At 41.3% G+C, this 19302-nt stretch overlaps 1 protein-coding gene across 1 annotated transcript in view; it reads left to right on the top strand.

Annotated features, from left to right (window-relative positions):
* Positions 1–1399: 1399 nt before the first annotated feature.
* Positions 1400–19302, top strand: part of FAM193A (family with sequence similarity 193 member A) — an 88277-nt gene continuing 70374 nt past the window's right edge. The window contains exon 1 of the mRNA XM_054201848.1: positions 1400–1541. The gene's annotated coding sequence lies outside the window, so the exon portion shown is untranslated. The remainder of the gene's footprint in view (positions 1542–19302) is intronic.

The following is a 19302-nucleotide window of genomic DNA, read 5'->3' as shown; positions in this document are numbered from 1 at the left end:
GTCTTTTCAGTGACCTTTTCAGGGTGTATGGTCATCAGTGAACGAAAGGCAAATACGCTGGTGCCCCTGAAGTATAGTCTGACCCACCATCACTACCACACAACGCCGTCAAAATTGTACCGCTGCGGTAAGATTTTATGCTGCTGTAAATCACCACCAGGTTTAACGTGCTCGCATCTGTTATTTTTACATCACGCCACCCAGTCACGTCAAACGCTACAGCATTTCCATCTTTCTGGGGCCCGCACGCACGATTGCGCGCTGTGGAGAACGACCTGGGGAAACAATGGCGACTGCAGCAGTGGTTTACAATCGGTGGGCAGGCGATGATGGCAGGATGAGCGGCCTGGCTGCCGTGGCTGATGGCAGTCCAGGGACAGGAGAGCCTCCCTCGCCTAACCGTGAAGGCCAGCACCTCAGGAGCCATTTGCCTCAGGGGCTCTTCAGGGGAACACAAGGCCCTCGGCCACCATCCTGAGGGGTGCAACCTCCATTTTCGGCCTGCCTTGCCCGGGCTTTGGGGAAGGCTAAGCCCACACAAAGACGGTTGCACTGAGCAACGTGGGGGTCGCGTTCCTTCAGGGCGGCGGGTGGGCTGCGGCCCCTTCCGCGCGGAGTCCCCCCTGCGGAAGGGGCCGCAGCCCACCCGCCGCTCTGAGGGAACGCAACGCCTCAACCCCCCTCCCTGAGGGAGCGGCTGCGGCCCCTTTAAGGCGCGGGTCACGTGGTGCTCGCCGGTTCCTGGGCGGCGGTGTAGTCCCTTGACCGGGGTGGCAACGTCGGCCGGCGGGGCGAACGGCGGTGGGGGGGACTACATCTCCCAGCGGGAACCGCGGCGGCGGGTGAGCTCACCGGCCGCGCCCGGGCGGGCCCCGCAGTTCACGCCGGGAATTGTAGTCCGCACGTCGGCTTCGGAAACGGGCTGCGTAGCGGCGCAGGGACTACGCATCCCGGCGTGCCCCGCGGGGCGGGTTCCCGTCAGCTCAAGGGGGAGCCCCCCGACGTAAAGGGGGATCACTTTCCCCTTGTGTCCGCCATATTGGACGGTAACTCTGGTCAGCGGCGCTGGGGCCGAGGGAGTCCCCGTTGCCGTGACAGTCGGTGCGCTCCGCTCCTCGGCGCCCGGGGTGGCCCCTGCCCCGGCCCTGCCCGTCCCCTCCGCTCCCGGGCGCTAGCGGCGGCCCCGCGCCCCTTCCCCTCCTCCTCCTTCTTCTCCTCCTCCTCCTCCCCCCGCTCCCTCCTCCCTTGCCCGGGTGTCAGGCACCATGAGCCCGGCCGACGCCAAGCGCGGAGCGAAGCGCCGGAAGAACAAGCGGGGCGGCGGCCTCAGCAGCACCGGCGGGCCGGGACCCAGCGGCGGCGGCGGCGCCGGCGGCCTGGGCAAGGCCGGGGCGGCGGCGGCGGGAGCGGCCCCTCTGCGGGCTGCGACCCAGGCGGGCGCCGCCTCGCCCAGCGCGGTGGGCGGCCTGCTGACAGCGCCGGCGACGGCCGCCGGCAACGGAGCCTTGGGCGGCGGCGGGGCCGCGGCGGGACACGGCGAGGTGAGGGGAGTGGGGCGAGGGGGGGAGAGCCGGGGCGGGCGGCGGTGACATCCCGCTGCGGCGGGCCCGGCACACACCCACCCAGGCGGGCGGGGGGCTGCCGCCGCCGCGCCATCCGCCCTCTCCTCCTGCCCTTTTCGGCGGGTGCGGGCCCCGGGGCCTCGTCGGGGCGGGGGTAGGGAGGGCTGGGCCCCGGGCAGCGGCGGGGGGCCGTGGCGCTGGCGGGGCGGGGGGGCCGGGCAGTGTCCCCGGCTCCCCCACCCTTTGTGGGGGAAGGGCAGCGCAGGCTGCGCGGGGCCCTGGTCCTCCCGGGGTTTCTCCCGAAATCCTGGAGGGAGCCTCCTCCAGGGTCCCCACACTCGGGGGTCTTCGGACTCGGGCCCCACCTTAATGGAGGAGCTGTAAGAAATAGGTGGCCAGGCCTTGAAAAAGCAAAAATACACCTTTGCGTGTATTTTTTTTCCCATTACTGTTGGGGTCCTTTTTGAAGTAGACAACTTCGTGAAGCGTTCATTGTAGGTTGGGCCGTGGTTTGCATGCTAGTGCCTCAGAATAATTTAGATCTGTTACGTTATTTCATAATATGGTGAAATTTATTGTGAGCACATTGTGTCATTTAATTGTGGGTTTGGGTTTTTTTTGTTTTTTTGTTTTTTTTTTAAGAAAAATTGCTCAAGGAATTAGGGCTTTAGAAAGGTATCCTGCTGGCTCAAGTGACAAAAGAGTAAATAAGTTTACGTTCCGTTCTCTCATAAAGGTTACCTCAAATTTTTTGTTACCTACACAAAGCTTGCATTGGTGTATCATATTTACAAAAGCATTTCCTGCTGACAGTATCTTCAGGCTTCCATGTGTATGTCATATAGCCTGCTCTGTTTCCTCCCTTGCTCTCATAAACTTGTACACATAAGGGGGAAATAGAAGGAATGGCTTTTGTGATGTAGGGTGTCTGAAATACCATGATGTAACAAATGGTGGGGTTTTTTTTTTGTTGTTCTCCATCTAATTTTGTCAACAAGCAATTTGGTGATTGTAGATTAACTTCTTTTTCCCCCTCCCTCTTTAAAACTTGTCTTTCTACACTCTCGTGCTTGGTTATTCAAAACCCACAGTGCTTTAGATTAACCATTTATCTGTGTCTATTCTAATCTGACAGTTATTTCAGGCAGAATTTCCTTTTGGGACGGTAACCCTCGCATGATTTAGGTATCCAGAAGAAGGATGTGTGTAATGGCAAAGAGGTGCGCAAGTTGTTATTTGTAACTTTGCAAGTCATCACTGAACTCTGTTCTAGTTAAACCTCTAGCAGGAAGATGCATCTTGTTTTGCTTTACATCTTGGATTGCAAGCTCTTCCAGGCACAAGTTCCTAGGTATTGTTTGGAATAAACATGATAATGCCAAGGGAAATACAGCAAGCAGTGGAGTGATATGCAGAACGGGACACTGATGTGATTGAAATAACAAAGGCTCCACTGCTACTGGTATTTTGATCTGTTTGTGTCTTGTGGTTATGTGTAGTCTAGGACTTTGATTCTAACCTAGTTGCACTGTATCAGGTCTTTTTTCTGAAATTCATCTTAAAAGGGCAACATCACTGCTAGTCTTCATACTTCATATTTCTTCTTTCTTTCAGAGTAGGTAGTTCCTATTAAAATTTCTCAGTTTTCAGGAGTCTTCACTTGGAAAGTTTAAGTTATATGTTCAAAATTAAATACAGTATTTCAGCACTATATTTCTGGGAAAATACTTGTGTATATTGCATGTACTGGTATATTATTCATACTCTGGTAAGTATGCACAATGTTATTTTTGAATGCATTTGTAACTTTATATTAATTGATTATTTTTTTTGCTTGTATTCTTAGATGTGTATGCAATTTGTCAAATTGTTTCCATTTCACATAACAGTGTGGTACAAGTGATTTCGAAGACTGATGGACAAACAGGGAATTAAGAAATCAGTTAAATAGATCAGTTAGTTAAGCTAGAGTAAACCTGCAACCTTATTTAATCAAACATTAAGCATATTAGAATTAGATTTTGGGGGATAGATAAATCCCTCTGCTCAGTTTCTGAAAGGTAAATGCTTATACTCTGTAATACTCCTTTTAAGTCTTCCATACTGGCTTCAGTGCCCTTTTTGTTGACATTTTCAATACTTTTCCAATAGTGGTGACATATGAAAGTTGCCAGTACTTTAAAGTTAACTGATAATCTTGTCTCAAAGGTGAAAGCAGAGATGAAATCTTAAAGCATCGTTACATGACTATTACTTACATGAAAATGCAATCTTCTTAATGGTTAATAATTTTCTAGTTAAGGGTGCATGGTCAAAACAAGACTTCGTTCTTTGAGTGAAAGACTAGCATATGTTGTTTCTGGATGAAGTTGAGAAAGAAAGCTGTGTATTTTACATGACTGATCACTTCTAAATTAGGTGCAATATTTGTTCTGGCTGGATGGGGAGTAAGCAACACACTAATAACTGTAAAGTAGTAACAGAGTTGCTTTACTTTCATCTTACACAAATATTGTAAAGTTCCAGTTAGTGGGCAAGAGAAGTCATCAGGCAATTCTCTGCTGGGCAAACTTGAATGTTTAAGCTCTGAAAATATATAAAATGCCTCAGAATTTCCTATTTGCTGCACAGCATAATGTATTCTACTTGTTAGCGTGCTGTTTCCAGCTTTGGTCACTTCCCTGGTTTTAGGGCATCCGTTCTGGAGGTGGTGGGTGCATCCTTCTACTAATGTTCTATTAGATGCTTCTTCCAAAACTTGTCTAAAATATAGAGTGAAACAAGATGTTTAAGGAATGATCCTGGGTGTGCTACACATACTTGTGTGTCAGTAATTGTTCAGAATGAGGTATACTTTCAACGTGCTTTATGAAACAGGTTGAACAGACGTTTAAAATGGCTTTATTTATGGTTTAAACTAAAAGCACATGTGCCAGTATTGTAACTAAGCCTGTTAGTGCTAACAAATATATTTTAATTGAGGTTTTTATACATCTTATCTCAAGGGGTTTTTTTAAGGCTCTAGGCTAAATTCTGCATTAGAGTACATGCTGAGTCTTGTTCTGGGATGCAAGTGGGCAACTCCTAATGGAATCTTCCTGGAAGCTACATTGCCCCATGCACATGCTGTATAGCATCTGAATTCATCCTCAGTAGCACTGTCAGATGTTTTAGAACCATAGTGAAATTAAGGATGCTTTGGCAGTGTTTTAATGCAAGGGAGTATCTCAGTTTTGGAAATCTGTAACTGTGTCAACTTTAACTGGAATTGGAAACAAAGTCATTTAGTTGTGTGGTGCTGCTGCCGGACTTCCTGAAGAGTGGTATTTTTTTTCCTTACAGAACTACTTACAGCAGTGTTATGGAGTGAAGAGTCAAGTATCCTATAAATAATAGTAATTTGCAACCATAAAATAAATATTTTAAAATTTAATGTATGTATTTAAAGCAATAGATCTTGCTTTCTGTTGTTTTGGGTTTTTTCTTTTGGTTGGTTGGGCGGTTGGTTTTTTTGTTTTGTTTTGTTTTTTGCAATTCAGTAGTGCATTGCATCAGGCCTTTGTAATTTGATCCTATAAATTTTTGACTGACGCTTGGATTACTGATACTGTGAGATGCATTTGATTATCTTTATCAACCACTGTATAACTCATAGATATACTGTAGTAAAATTGGCTGTTCCTTAATATGTTCAGGTGCTTTGGAGTGAAGAGTTGTATGTTAATGGCTGATCGGCTACAGTAGTAGTTTTTGTTACAGGTCTGACTGATCTTGTGTTATTAAGGGGAATAATTTAGTAGCCGTTTTACAGTTCTCACATTTGCATTTTTCAAAGTACTGTTTGTCTGTCAAGTGTAGTAATGTATTAAATATTCTTATATTTGAGAGCTGGTTTAGAGTTTTCATAAAATATTTCATTGGACTGTTACTTTATTATGAGATACTGCTTTTTAAATACATATTTTATACATAGCAGGCCATACATTGCCACCTTTTAGACCAATTTTTTCAGCAGCTTTGTAGTTCATTGCATTTTACTGATATCTGTGCTTGATTTGTTGTTTGAGATTTTTCCCTTTCTCTCTTCCCCCTCCATGATTCAAACGTTCAAAAGAAATAGCGTACAAAAGAGGAGCTTTGTCAGGAACTCAGAAGTTCAGCAAATAGCTAGCTTTTGTACTTTTATGTAGGGCCTCCTCCCTTCCAAAAGCGAGCTTATTTTGGCCAATTTTTGTCAAGGCTCAGGTAAACTAGATAAATTCCAATACACAGAATAATATTGTAACCTCTACTCTTCAGGCTGAGGAAGCAGGTACTTCTAAACACTCATAACACTTACCTGATAAAAAATACGTCTTTTTGACAGTCTAGTAGCACATTTGTTCCTCTGACTAAATGCAGTTCACTTTTTTTTTTTTTAAAATAGATGTGCAGTCCCTGCCCTGAAGAGCTTATGCTCTGCTTGGTTTTTTGTGGTGGTTTTTTCTTTTTTTTAATAAAAGGACATGTAACAGAATGGGATTAAACTATTAGGATTGGGTTTAGACGGTATGGTTGCGTTAATTTGCTAATTTAGAAAGAGAATCTATTGTGACTTAAATTAATCTAACTAGAACACTTCAAACTTTAAAACAAGCTTAATGGTTGCATAACATTCACATTAATAGCTCTTTCTTAGCTTCTTCCCGTGATCATTTAAGGTATTTTTCAGCTAATAGATCTGAGACCACAGGCGCATGTATTAGTGGTTCGTTCAGATCTTGTAATACTGCTCCTGGGAAGTGTGTGCCTGTGTGTACTCATGACCTTGACGTATCTCCAATCCCCGAGCTCTCCATTTCTCCCCCACCTCCAGCACCTGCTATATCATGGTCAATTGATAATGAGAATAATTGGTTGTGAGTTGCTAAATGAAACATGTGGAAAGCGTGTCCAAAAAATTGCATCTGGTTCAGTGGTGTCTAATCTGTACTAGCTAAGTATCCTCCTATGGCTCTTTTATGAGACATTTGATTCTGGGTGTGAAGGCAAAGGATTTTTTTTTTTTTTCCTTGATGTACTGGTTGCAAAATCTGTGAGCGAGAGAGAATGAGGAAGAGAAATCTTTTACTCTAAAAAACATAGTGACTCCCTTCCCCTCCAAACTTTTGTTTCCTGACTGTGAAAATAAAACCTTGTTGATATAATTTGGAACTAGATTAATATGAAAAGTTAGTTCTGAAATAAGTGCATATTGATGAGAATATTCAGGGTTCTGTCCAGTTCTTGTCCTGCATTATTTTTATTTTTTTATCCCAAACAGTACCTGAAGCTTCATTTAGGTGTTTTATATCACATTATTTTCTTGTTTATGGCGTTTATCCTGGGGCCTACAAGAAAGCTGGGAGGGACTGTTTGCAAGAGCGTGTAGTGACAGGATGAGGGACAATGGTTTTAAACTAGAGCAGGGTAGGTTTAGATTAGACATTAGGAAGAAGTTCTTTACCATGAGGGTGGTGAAACACTGGAACAGGTTGCCCAGAGAGGTGGTGGAGGCCCCATCCCTGGAGATATTCAAGGTCTGGCTTGATGAGGCTCTGAGCAATCTGATCTAGTTAAAGATGTCCCTGCTTACTGCAGGAGTGTTGGACTAGATGACCTTTAAAGGTCCCTTCAAACCCAACACATCCTATGATTCTATCATCTTGTAGTGTTATCCTGTCTCGGGGGGAGCACTCAGATCCCTTCTCCTTTAAAGTCTGTGTAAGGCAGGGATCCAGGCTTACTCTCTTCTCCTTGCCTGGCAAGGAAAACTGAGTGGATGTGGAAATTCAATTTGGTAGTGTTTGGTGCCTACTGGACTAATGTTTAGTCCTTGATGTATGTGTAGTGAGAGTGGTCCATAACAAGTACGGGTCTGCTGAAGATGTGTTGTGGAGAATTTATTGGGAGAAATAACTGGGAAATAAACTTGCTTTGCTTAGGATGTGCAGGGCTTCACGGATGTGCTAGGCAGTGTTCCAGGATTTATTATGGATCTGGGTAATCAAAGAAGACTTAATATTTGTTGGGGCTCCTTCACTGATGAGAAAGGAGGTCATATATCCTCTTTTATTAAGGTAATGAAACCAGCTCCCACATTTTCCTTTCTTGTGGTAACTTGTAACAGCGACCGATGTAGCTTTAAACTGCTCTGTTTTGAGAAAAAGTATTCCATATGTGAAATTTTCCTAGGATAGTTAAAGGGAAGGAAAAAAATTGAGTTAAATGGATAGAAGAATGCTGCAGTTCAGTTCTCTTTCTCAATGGCCTATAACATTATTGACCTTCACCTCCTAGCTGTGTGAGGAAACACACCAGAAATAGTATTAAAGGTAGGTTTGAGCAACATAGTAATTTTTCTGAAGTATGTGTTTTCTTTTCTATATATTTTCTCTTTTTTGATATAGAATGTGCGTCTGCTTTAGTGGTGCAGAAGTTAGTCTGTTTTACAAAGTAGATTTTAGGGGAAAAATTAATGCAGTTGCCTGCAAGCCTGTCTGAGGCTGTTGAACTGAAGTTGTTCATGTTGGATCGATGATAGTGCTGGAGAAAAACTTTCTTGGAGTGTAAATGTTAACCATGTTCTTAAATAATCAACTTACCTTCTGTTGCACAAGTCACAAAAATAGTTTTCTCTATCTCAAAATTCCTAGTAATGATAAAACACACTCAGGCAGCTGAGAGGGAGGCACTCCTGTTCTGCATCACTCTGTAGAGTGGCCATCTCTCTCCACTCTTTATTAAAGGAAGCCTTGAGGGACTCTGGTACAAGCTGGATGTGCAAAGTTGGATAGTATGAAAATTTCTGTAGGAGGTCATGCTTAGCCTCTAATGCCTATTCAGTTATGGCTTCTTCCTTTAAAAAAAAATTTAAAAAACAAAAAGGAAAAGCAAAAAAAGTTGGAGCTCAAAAGGATTGAGATGAGTGACCCTCTCGGTCATTTCTTAAGATTAAAAGAATAGCTTTGCTTATTTATAGGGAGGAAACAAAAGATTGATTCCACTGTGCGTTTCTCAGAAGAAAAGCTCTGGGTACTTCCATGACACATTGCTATGCATAATCTCTTCTCAGACCTAGAGAAGTAAACCAGAATATGTTGCAGATGCCTTTGTAGTGTTACTAATGGTGAAATATCACAAATTAAAGTCCTCGTGCATAGTAGGTCTTTACAGTAGTCCTCCTTTAACACATTGATCTGTTGAACTGGTTTGTAGTACCTTTGCCAAGTGTTTGCTTCTGCAGGAACTTCAAAAACACAAGAGCACAATCATCCAGGTAAATAATAAAGTTTTTACAGGGTTACAGAAGTCATTATTTTTGAAGTCCAGAGTTTTGGACTGCCTTGATCTAGAGCAGATTTATCAGCCATGGCATGTGGGCTTTAGGGTTTCTTTTATGGTCTCATCTTCTACTAGTCTTAGAATGTGGCTGTGGGAGGTGAATTGCTGGCAGTGCAGGAGGGGCCAGGAGCCCTTTGCCACCATAGGCTGTGAGGACTAATTTCTGGGAGTGTGCATGGGTGGCAGTTGCCCTTAGAAAAAGCTGCTGTTTTTTTTTTTTTTTTCCCTTAACTGCTTTGGCAGCAGTTCAGTGGTCTGTGTTGAGCTGTGAACAGATGGAGGATGTGATCAGCTGTTGGGGCAGCGTTTGCTGCTCTAAATAGCTGTTTCTTGCCTTCTCCAGGGAAAGGTAGAAGGCTAAATAGAAGTGTCCGGCTGGCAGCCTGGGAGACTTCACTGTTCTGGATCTAAATTTTCAGATGCCCATCTTTATTCATCTAGATATTAATTATGCTTATGCTATCAAAAGTGTTAGTTTAGTTGTGGCTTGCATTGCAATGTCAGCTTTGCTCATTTTGATCAATAAGTCAGTTATTGCTCACTTTGGAAATAAGAGCTTCTGTGCTTAAAAGTTAAAGCCAGACCAGACAGTGTAGAGAACTGGCCAGTGGGTGGTTTTTGTCCCAAATCTGTGAATATGCTGAAGAGGTAAGCTTTCTAAAGGTTGTATGTAAATACATGCATCACTAGCATATAAAAGCCTAGTGATTGATATCTGTTCACTAAATATTATATGATTGATATGTTAGCTATAGTAATTAAATCCAATAGTTGTCCTGTAAAAATGTAAAGGACTCCATGGACCCATAACAATCTGTAGTTTTCTGAATTAGAAGTGTAAACACTGGCAACTTAAGTCTACACTAAGGCATTTAGTACTTAAGACTTCTGGGGACAACAGTGAAATAATTGAGAGGTGTTTTTCTGTAGTTCTCTTTCCTCTCCCCCTTAAGGTCTTGGTCACCTTCTTTGGGAAATCTGTAAACATAGCAGAAGTAACTGCTGAAATTATTCCCAAAAGTGGGTATTGGATAGTAAAAGGTAGAGTAGTAGGCATGTTCTTGACAGCATCAGAATCTGAAGGAGGTTTACAGTAATGGGAATCTCATTTAGTTGTAACACTTGGAAAGCTATTGAGAATGGGAGAAAATGCTTATGGCATGTTGTGTTAGGACCATCCATCTCCTGAGCCAGCTTTCATCTAAAATTGGTCATCTAAGATATGTGATCTGAATTAATGGTAGCAATCTGCCTCTCAGGTGGACTTAGCAGAGCTGCGTGCTAGCATGGCTGTCTAGCTTCTGCCAGAGCTGGTGCGTAGTAACTTGGAGTTAGTGTTCAGCCATGTCCATCAAACGTTCTTTCTGTACTACCACCAACTATTTAGGAGCTCTAAACCTGGGTATTTACCAACTAGACTGAGGTGTGAACAAGACCCAGAAACAGCATCTGGATATACTTTGTATGTAGTAAAATACTGCTTTCTCAAGGACTAGTCTTTTTATTCTCCTCATCTGTCAGAAGAAACAGGTGGCAAATACAGCTCTGGTAAGTTAAGAGAAGTCTGTCTGTGGTTAGTGAATGAGGATGGGGTCTTCGGGGGGATAGAATAAGACTAAAATGGCTTTTTCTTTCCTTTTGGATGACGTAGGAGAAGAGTTAATGTGGATGAGGAGAGAAAGCTGTAAAAGAGCAAGCATTGATGCTACATGAAACATGGTTAGCCTTTTGAAATGGGCAAGTGAGTTCGTGAAAGAAAGACTCTTGAACATATTAATGGAGCATGACATTATGTAACCAATTTTTTAAAAACTGGACTAATAAGTTTTGGTCATGTCCTTCATAGGTTTTGAGCGTCTCTCATTAGTTAAATCTAAAATAAACTTAATTATACCAGCATCGTAACATGAAGAAAAGGAAAGGTGGCTGTCAATTGAGTCCTACTTCTGGAAGAAGTCTTAATGCAAGCATGACTCTTTAAAATCTATGTAATTCTTTATTAGTGTGTATGTCATTGTGTGTAGTGCTGAAATTTGTTGGAAACTGTATTAAATGTAATGTACACGTCATGTTCTGCAAAGTGCTGTAACGCTCTACCTTGACTTCTGTTTTGCTTTAAGCTTTATGCTGTCAGACTGCATCAATGAGAGCTCCTTACAAACAAAAGAATTGGCTTTAGGCAGAGGTGCTGGACTTGAATGCACTCTGCCACTCGCTTCTTCTCTTTGAGGCTTTTCTGAGAGAGAGAACTAGCAGCAAACTTTTGGATGTCTTCTGTATTTTGGGACTAAAGTAATTTTGTTTTTAAACCGAGATGATTTTTTTTTTTCTGAAAGTCAAAGCTTGTTTTCTGCTTTTTGGGGTTTTTTCTTTTTTTTTTCCCCTATGTGCAGAAATAGTAGCTTTAGCTCTCAGATCAGAACTCATCCAAAGCTAGGAAGGTGGTGCCAACACTGAATCGTACACAAGGGTAGTTCAATTATTTTCCAATTTTAAGTCGTTTTTTCAATTGATCTAGGTGCGACAAAGTAGCAGTGTTGTTTAAAAATGCCTTGAGTTAATGTGTTTTCATAGGCAAACTTTGGTTAGTTTGTGACTATTACAAGAAGTTGAGGAACATCTTTCGAATTCTATAACCGTATTAAACCCAATAGTTGACTGTTTCAAACTTGTTGTAGGGAGTATTTCAGAGATGGATGTGAGGCTCTGAATTTGGATAACACTAATGGTGACGCAAGCCAAGAGACACTTTCGTGGACAGATGCGTGAGTGAGAATGTGTGTGTGCATGCTCATACGTGTGTGCATGTATCCAAGCTTTTTAAAACATGGCATTCTTGAATGTGGATTAATCATGTTGCTATGCAAGCATAGGCATGATTCGAATACTTTGTATGTGTGCATGTATGTTTTTTTTTTGTATTAGGAGAACATGTATGTTAGGGCTGCTGATGGACAGAGAAGTAACTGAGTAAATGTTTAAAGGTTCTTTGCTACACTAAGTCTCGTAGTGAAACCAGTTATTGCAAAGAGTTTGCCTTAAAAAGCAGTTCTGAGCCACAGTACAGTTTTGCCAGCCTTTAGTGTTTAATTGGTGTGGAGTTAATGACCAAAAGATTTCTTAATTGCTGTAATGCTTCCAGGCTGCTTATCTTCAATAAGCTACTGCCACAACAGATGGCAAGTTAGTGGTTTAGCTGGGGTTCACGAGAAGTTTTTCACCACTTTATTTTAATGGCCGTAACTTATCTAGGTGGCTATAGATAATGTGTAGTTGAAACCCAAATCTTCACTGTAATAGGCTTCAGATGAATTAAGGTTTTATTTTGTCGCTCAGCAAGAGATAGAACACTCCTTTACTGTCAGAAGAAACTTTGCAGTTTTATCTGTGTGATCATCTTTATTTTATCTTTACTTCTTTTTCCTGGCTACTCCCAGGATTCATCTCCACTGTACTGTTATTCTCTGCTTCTTTTCAGGGAGTCTGTGGGGAATTGTACTGGTGTCTGCTGTGATTTGAGACAGCTTGCAGCAGCAGCAGCCTGAAGCTGACTGGTTTGGTTTTTTTATTAGTGTCATAAGTGTCTACGAGTCTGAATCACAGGAATAAAAGTGGACAAAATTAAACTTCCATAATTTTCAGCTATATATTGCTTTTAAAAAAGAATCTTATGCTTTCAATGGAAAAAAATTATAATGAATTTTTTTCTGTCCTGGAAACAGGATGTCATACTTGTACAGTATCTCCAGTAGCTATAAATTTGAAAGCTTATGTAGGAGGAGGAGGAACTTCGTACTGAGGAACATTGCATAGTAACTAAATTAAATATTAATTATTATTTAATGTTTTCAGAAGTGCTGTCACGGGTGACCTAGCTTACTGGTTTTCAGAATTATGGGGAAATCATGACACTTAATCATACATACTTTGAATATAATTTAGAATGCTATTTGCATGGGTTTTTTTAAACTTGATGGCTACATCTTATGTCTTCATTATAATAATGAAGAGGAATATTTTTTTGTCAATATTTAAAGTCATTCTGAGCCTATGTTTTAGATTTTAATCAGGTGAAAATCTAATGATTGTGTAAGGTTTAGGGAGTTGTTCTGGTCCCCAGGAATTTGTTAAAACATTACTAGTAATGGCCTGTGGGAATTTATTCCTTAAATAACAAGTAGAGCTTTTGAATAGAAGTCTGAACGTGTGTTTGCCTTTGTGGCTTTTGACTAGAGACATAGAAATGAGCATTTTTCTAAATGTGAAGCCAGTTCTGAAACAAACTCTGAAGTCAGCGGGTTGCACCTGATGATGTTACCTGTTGGTGAGATTGGCTCATCCTCTCAGTCAATAAGGTATTTCTCACGATTTGGCAGCTAAGCTGCAAAAGTCTATGGTAGTCTGTGTCTGTTTCCTGTTAAAGCCTAGAGGATCCTGACCAGTGTTAGACCTCCCTTGCACTGAAGACACTAAAAAAATCTGTTAGAGAAAGTTACTTACAACTCTGTTAATATTTAGGATAGCCTTGAGAAAGTCAATATCCTAATTGTTAGCTTTTTCCATGAAGTCTTGGCTTGGCAAGCAGCTGATACATAGTGTGCAATGTTGCAATATGAGGATACTTGCAGTATTGCCCTAAAAAATCATTCCCAAATAATTGTATTTTTAAATTTTAATTGTTTTCCCAAGTTAGGGATGAATTCTTCTGATGAGAAAAGAATTTTATATGGTTTCTTTGTGACTCATGTATTTCCTTTTTTTTTTATAGCAGGAAGTTAGTCTTCACTGTTTTGTTTTGCTTGCATTGTCCTATCTCTGACGTTTTTGCCACAAATATATTCTTTTGTATAGTTTGCTTGAGTAATGTAACTTTTTGAAGTTACATGCAAAGTTGGGTTTTTTTAGTGTTTGTATTAACTCATGATCAGCAAAAACCAGTTGATGCAATGGAATCTGCCTTTATTGATGCTTTTAAGGCTTTGTGTTTATGACTAGAAATTTTTAGTGTCGTTGTCTTAATATTTTTCACCAAAATGGGTGTTTTGTAGGGGAGCTGTCTGACATGATAGAGTTTGGAGAAGTATGGGAATAATCTATTAGTAAGAGTTAGTACATGGTCAGGGAGGTGTTAACATCTGATGATTATTTGGTTTGTAGGTGTGTCTGCTTAGTGGGGTTTACTGGGATTTAGTGGAGCAGGAATCCCTTTCGTCAAACCCGTGAGAGGCTCACTGGCACCTGTTGCATCTACCCCTCCAATATGTTCTTGTGATTCTTCCTTTCTTCTTAAGCAAAATTTGATTGATGCTAGCGAATGGGGAGAATGACTGTAGCTCCTCTTTCTGTAAAGCCAGCCCTCTTTGTGGCCAGACATCTTGATCTAGTTGGCCTGCTTGAAAGGAAATTACATTGGATAGGCTTACAACTCTACTGTAATGCCAGAAAATAGTGGTGGGAAAGGCATAAGGGATGGCCCTGTGTCCCCCTGCTACCGTGTGGATTTATCCTTCTAATCAGGCTGTCTTTTTTTTCCATCTGCCTAATCACACTTGCACATTCATGAGAGAGCATACATTTGGGTAACTGGTGAGCAGGCATTAAGCAGGCAGGCTGAGCACAGTGGTGTATCAGGAGCTGGATGGCTACCAGGCAAGTTGAGCTTTGTGGCCCTGTTTTTTTGCTTTGTGAATTGTCTTAGGTAGACTCTACTGATTATAGAGCTTTTTATTATTCTAAAGTATTAATGGACAACAGTATTGGTTGGGTTTTGGTTGGGTTTTTTTATGGTGGTTTGTTTTTTGGTTTTTTGTTTGGAATTGCACTGTAGGAAGCAGACATAAATCCAAGCAACCATCTTTACAGTACTGCTCGTAACTATGCTAATATAACTATGCTTGCTTTACGTTTTAAATCTCATGCTAGCCAAGTAGGCAGACTAGCTGCCTGTCTAAATTAGCTGGTTAGTCAGTGCAAAAATGCTTTGCTACAATCTTACTGATATACCTATGTTTAATTTTGTTCTGTTACAAGGGTATCCTTGCTGAATAGACAATAGTTCTTGGATGTGGGTTTGGGGACTTTTCTTGTTGAAGAGCCCATTAGAACCCAATGTTTTATTCTTGTAAGGGTACTTGTTTACTGTAACAGAATTACCCCTCAACATCCTCTTTCATCATCAAAACTCATTAGACTCTCAATTATTCTAAGCATGTGTGCTGGCACTCAGGTAGTTCTTTGGTTCATTCTGCACTTTTTAAACTATCTATCTCCTTAAATTTGGTACCGGAGCTGAATGTAATATTCCAGAATCTCTTATCAGTGCTATAAAATCTTAACGTCAAGTTGTCATTGTATCCTTATTTTTATCTTATTAATTTGTCTCTCTTCTGGCTAGTGGAAACAGCGCTGATAATAATTTTGTCACTTGTTTGTATAACCTGCTCTTAAAATGACCTTATTGATGGAGACTCCACAACCTCACCAAGCAGCCTATCTTTGCCCTTGAATACTTTGCTGTTAATTTTCTATTGCACAGAAATGTCCCTTGCTGCAATTCAAACATTTAATTGCTTGTTCTGTTTGCTGTGGATACAGAGAACTGACTCTTCCTCCCCTCAGTATTCTGATCTGTAAGCTTGGTGTCCCCAGTTCTTTCAGCCTTTCCTGGCAGGTAATATTGTCTACGTCTGGTAGTTGTTCTCTTGTGGCTTTTCTCCATCTGTTCCTGTCTGCCTTGAAGACCTGTGTTGAGAATGAGTTGCTGTTGTCCCTCTGAGACTTACCAGAGCAGTATTAGGTGGAAGGATTATGTCATGTGCCACATAAGCTATACATCCCAAGGTAGCATTAGCCTTTTTCCAACAGTCTGACCTTGTTAACTCCTCTTTTGCATATAGTCACCTATGCCTGTTTGGAAATCCGTGGTACTTCTATCAAGATCCTGCTTTTTAGTTTGGCTATGAGAAAGTCTCAGTAATTAAGACTGTCACAAACAGTAATCAAGTAAATCATGACATTTGTTCTTTCTCCCCTGTGTACTTGTTCGACATGGCTTGTTTTTGACAAAACCAAGGTGACTGTTCTTCCTCTCCACATCATCTAAGTGCTTAAAAAGACTTGTCTGAATATATTTGACTAACTTTTCTGGGAACTGAAGACAAGCCAATATTATTACTCAAATGTTTCTGCCCCTCACCTTCACTTTTCTCTTGCTCAGTTTTTGGGGTTGGGTTTTTTTAATTTTTTTTGTTTGTTTTTCATTTTTGGGGGTTTTTTGTTTGTTGGTTTGGTTTTTGAGGAGTAAGGTTGTTTATTTGCTTTAAAGAAAGGGTTTATATAGTTCACCTTTTCCTGAGCTTCTGATATCTCAGGCATCCTCCATGAGTTTTCAAAGATAGGATTATTGATTTTGAGATGGTTCAGAGGATTTCCTGAGCAACTTGGTTGAATGTTATCAGATCTAGCCAATTTGGGAAAAAATGGATGTACAGCTATTTCCAGTAATAGGTCGATTCTGGATGGGTGTTTTACCCATTTATTTGTGCTAATTGTGACAGTCACCTATTTGTAGTGGATCTCTTTAGTGAGGACTTGTTCTTCATTAACCTGTTCTCCCTCTTCGTTCAGTAATGGACAAATTCTCTTATTAGTAGCAGTGTACTGATAGAATGATTTCGTAGTAGCCTAAAGCTGTTTTGTAAGAATCACTTCATTTGTGCCTTTAGCCTTTTCAATTTGCCCCCTGTATCCTCTTGCCATTGTTAGGCTTGCTGTTCCTTTTCTGCGTGCTTTTTCTGAGTCATTATTCTCTTGCTATTTTCTATTCTCTTGCTGTGCTTGGTTTTCTTGCATTTGTTTGTATCTGTTGTGTCATTTGAGAATTACTCTTCCTTGCCTTAGACTTGCCTTCTGCGAGTTCTTATTTATTGATGTTAAATCTGTCTGTTGCTGTTCTTCTTCCCTTTCCCTCTTCAGTAACCATTGACTTGACGGTTCACTTCCAACAAAACTCTCTCGTTGTTTACTGTCAACTACTTCTTTCTTGCTGGCTACAACTAAAGGAAGCGTCTCTGGTTGCTTTCTATATTTTAAAAAAGTGAGTTCCTTGAACTCTTGCTTGGGTTCTGCTACGTTCTATTCCTAGTAGATGCCTAGGTTCTTGGTATCTCCTTGTAACAAGAGGTGCTGTGCTTTTCTTGACTCTTCTACCTGCTCAGAAAAGGCATCTGTCTGTCCACTATTTTTGATGGTCTGTAGTAAGCTTGCAGCTTGATAGCACTCATCTGCTTTTCTCTTTTTGTTACTTGTAGACTTCCAAGATACTTCTCTGCATTTGTGATGTTTACATCCTTTAGATATAGGGCATAACGCTCCTGAGCACTTTATTTTGGTTTTTTGTTATTTTTTCCCTGTGAACTGACTGTATCCTCTTTCTGCTTAGTATTCCAGCTGGACTTTTATGGAGTAGGTCATAGTCATGATCACATTCGAAGAATTCTAGCTCCTTTTCTTATGCTTCATACATTAATATGAATACCTCTTAAGACTGATGGGTTGGTTGCTTGTTTCTTATGAACTTTGTGTGAATAATTACTTGCTCTTACTTTTAGACTCTTGTTCAGGTTGCCCTGGCATATAGTCTTTGGACTCCTGATGTTTTGCGAGTGATCCTAGTGTAAATATTTTTCACTCAAGTTAAAGAGCAGGAAGAGTTTCTTTTGTATGTTAATTCCTTGAAATCTTCTACATTCTCACCTTACAAGCATGTGGAACCTCATCCACGTGATCAGACAAGCCAAAGTTGTCCTCTGATAGCATTTTCAAACTCATGGGGTTGTCTGCAGACTGAATTTGTTCCTGTCAGTGTTAGGATATGAAGGGCTGATAGGGAGCTTCTTACTCAGTCTTGGTCACTGTTAGCGGTATAACTACTACCCATGTGGATAAGCAGCCATGAACAGTAGTTGGCGTGATGAATGAACATTGAACAGCTTTCTGCAACACCTGCAAGGTGGTACACATCTGCCTGTTGATTAGACATGGTATGTCATTTCTGCTCCTCTTAGGAGTTGCTCCAGACAGACACTGTTGTTTTCTTGGGTCTGAAGGAGGCAGAGAACAACTGGAGCAGTGTGCAGCCCTAGGTGGGGCCAGCAGACAGCTTGTTCTCTATGGCGTTTTCTCTCATACCGCTGTTTAGCTGCTTTTGTGTTTGGCAGTCTCTTCATAGATTGTCTCAAAGATATCACAATCACAGATGTCTCAGCTCAGCTGCCTCCTGCTTCTCCGTAACACCACCCCCACCCCCAAAAACCAAACCCCACACCCCAAACCTCTTTCTAAGATAATCTGTAATGAAGAATTTACTGCACTGGAATGTTTTCCTTGTGATCTTCCTCAGTATAAGAAATATAAGCAACTGTTCCTACAAATCCAGTTCAGGATTTAGGTTTGGCTCACTACCTGAATGTAAGCGTCACGTCTTTGGGTCAGGGAACATTTGAGACGAGAGTTTCGGAAATGCCACTTTCCCTTTTTGTTCCGGTTATGTATGTTGGCATCATGGTTGGCTTCCTGCTGTTAACACCCCTGCTTTTTGGTGAGGGGTAGCTGAATAGACTCTCGTGGACTGTCTGATCTCCTCTTCTTAAGTTGCAGCAGTAAATCAGATGTTTGGGTCAAAGGACTTCAAGTTTTACATATTTCCTCAGTTAATTCAGTAAATTTCTGGTCTGTCCCATAGTGCTAGTTGAAGCATACCATGTGTTATGTTTCAGCAGTGTATTTCGTGTGGCTATAAGAAACTTAATACATGATGTGATGTATGCATGTACGGTGGACAGTCTAGAGATGGGCAGTTTGGGGATAATGAAGTGCAAGGACTGAGGTAATCCGCTACGGATATTAGCTTAATTTATGGTTTTATTACCTTTGTAGTGATTTGTCAAGAATGAGTATGTTTAACCCTTTACTAGTTACTAGATGAGGTCATTTTCTTGTAACATAATTCTTGGAGTAGGGCATCTACAGTTGTATCATTGAAGCGACATAGTCAAGTAATTAATTCCTAAATGTTGTCTTGGGCGTCTTAAAATTGCCTTTGAATGAATGCTTCTTACTGTTCATAAGGAAAGTGCTGGCGAGTTTTGGGGGTTTTGTTTTGTGTAACCCTATTAATTTTACATATTTCTGTTCAGGATTGAAGCATAAACAACAGATTAAATCTTTAACAACTCTCTACTAGGAAAAAAATGTATATGCATGGTTGTTACCTGTCAGGGCTAGTTGAGAGAGTTTTAGGGCATTTTAGATACCTGCTCACAACACTTTTGGCTGTCGTACTGGGGAAAGGAAATGCTTGAATCATCTTCGTTATTAG

The sequence above is a fragment of the Rissa tridactyla genome, chromosome 5, assembly GCF_028500815.1.
Source record: "Rissa tridactyla isolate bRisTri1 chromosome 5, bRisTri1.patW.cur.20221130, whole genome shotgun sequence".
In the NCBI taxonomy this organism is placed as follows: domain Eukaryota; kingdom Metazoa; phylum Chordata; class Aves; order Charadriiformes; family Laridae; genus Rissa; species Rissa tridactyla.
This window is presented reverse-complemented; position numbering and strand designations above follow the sequence as displayed.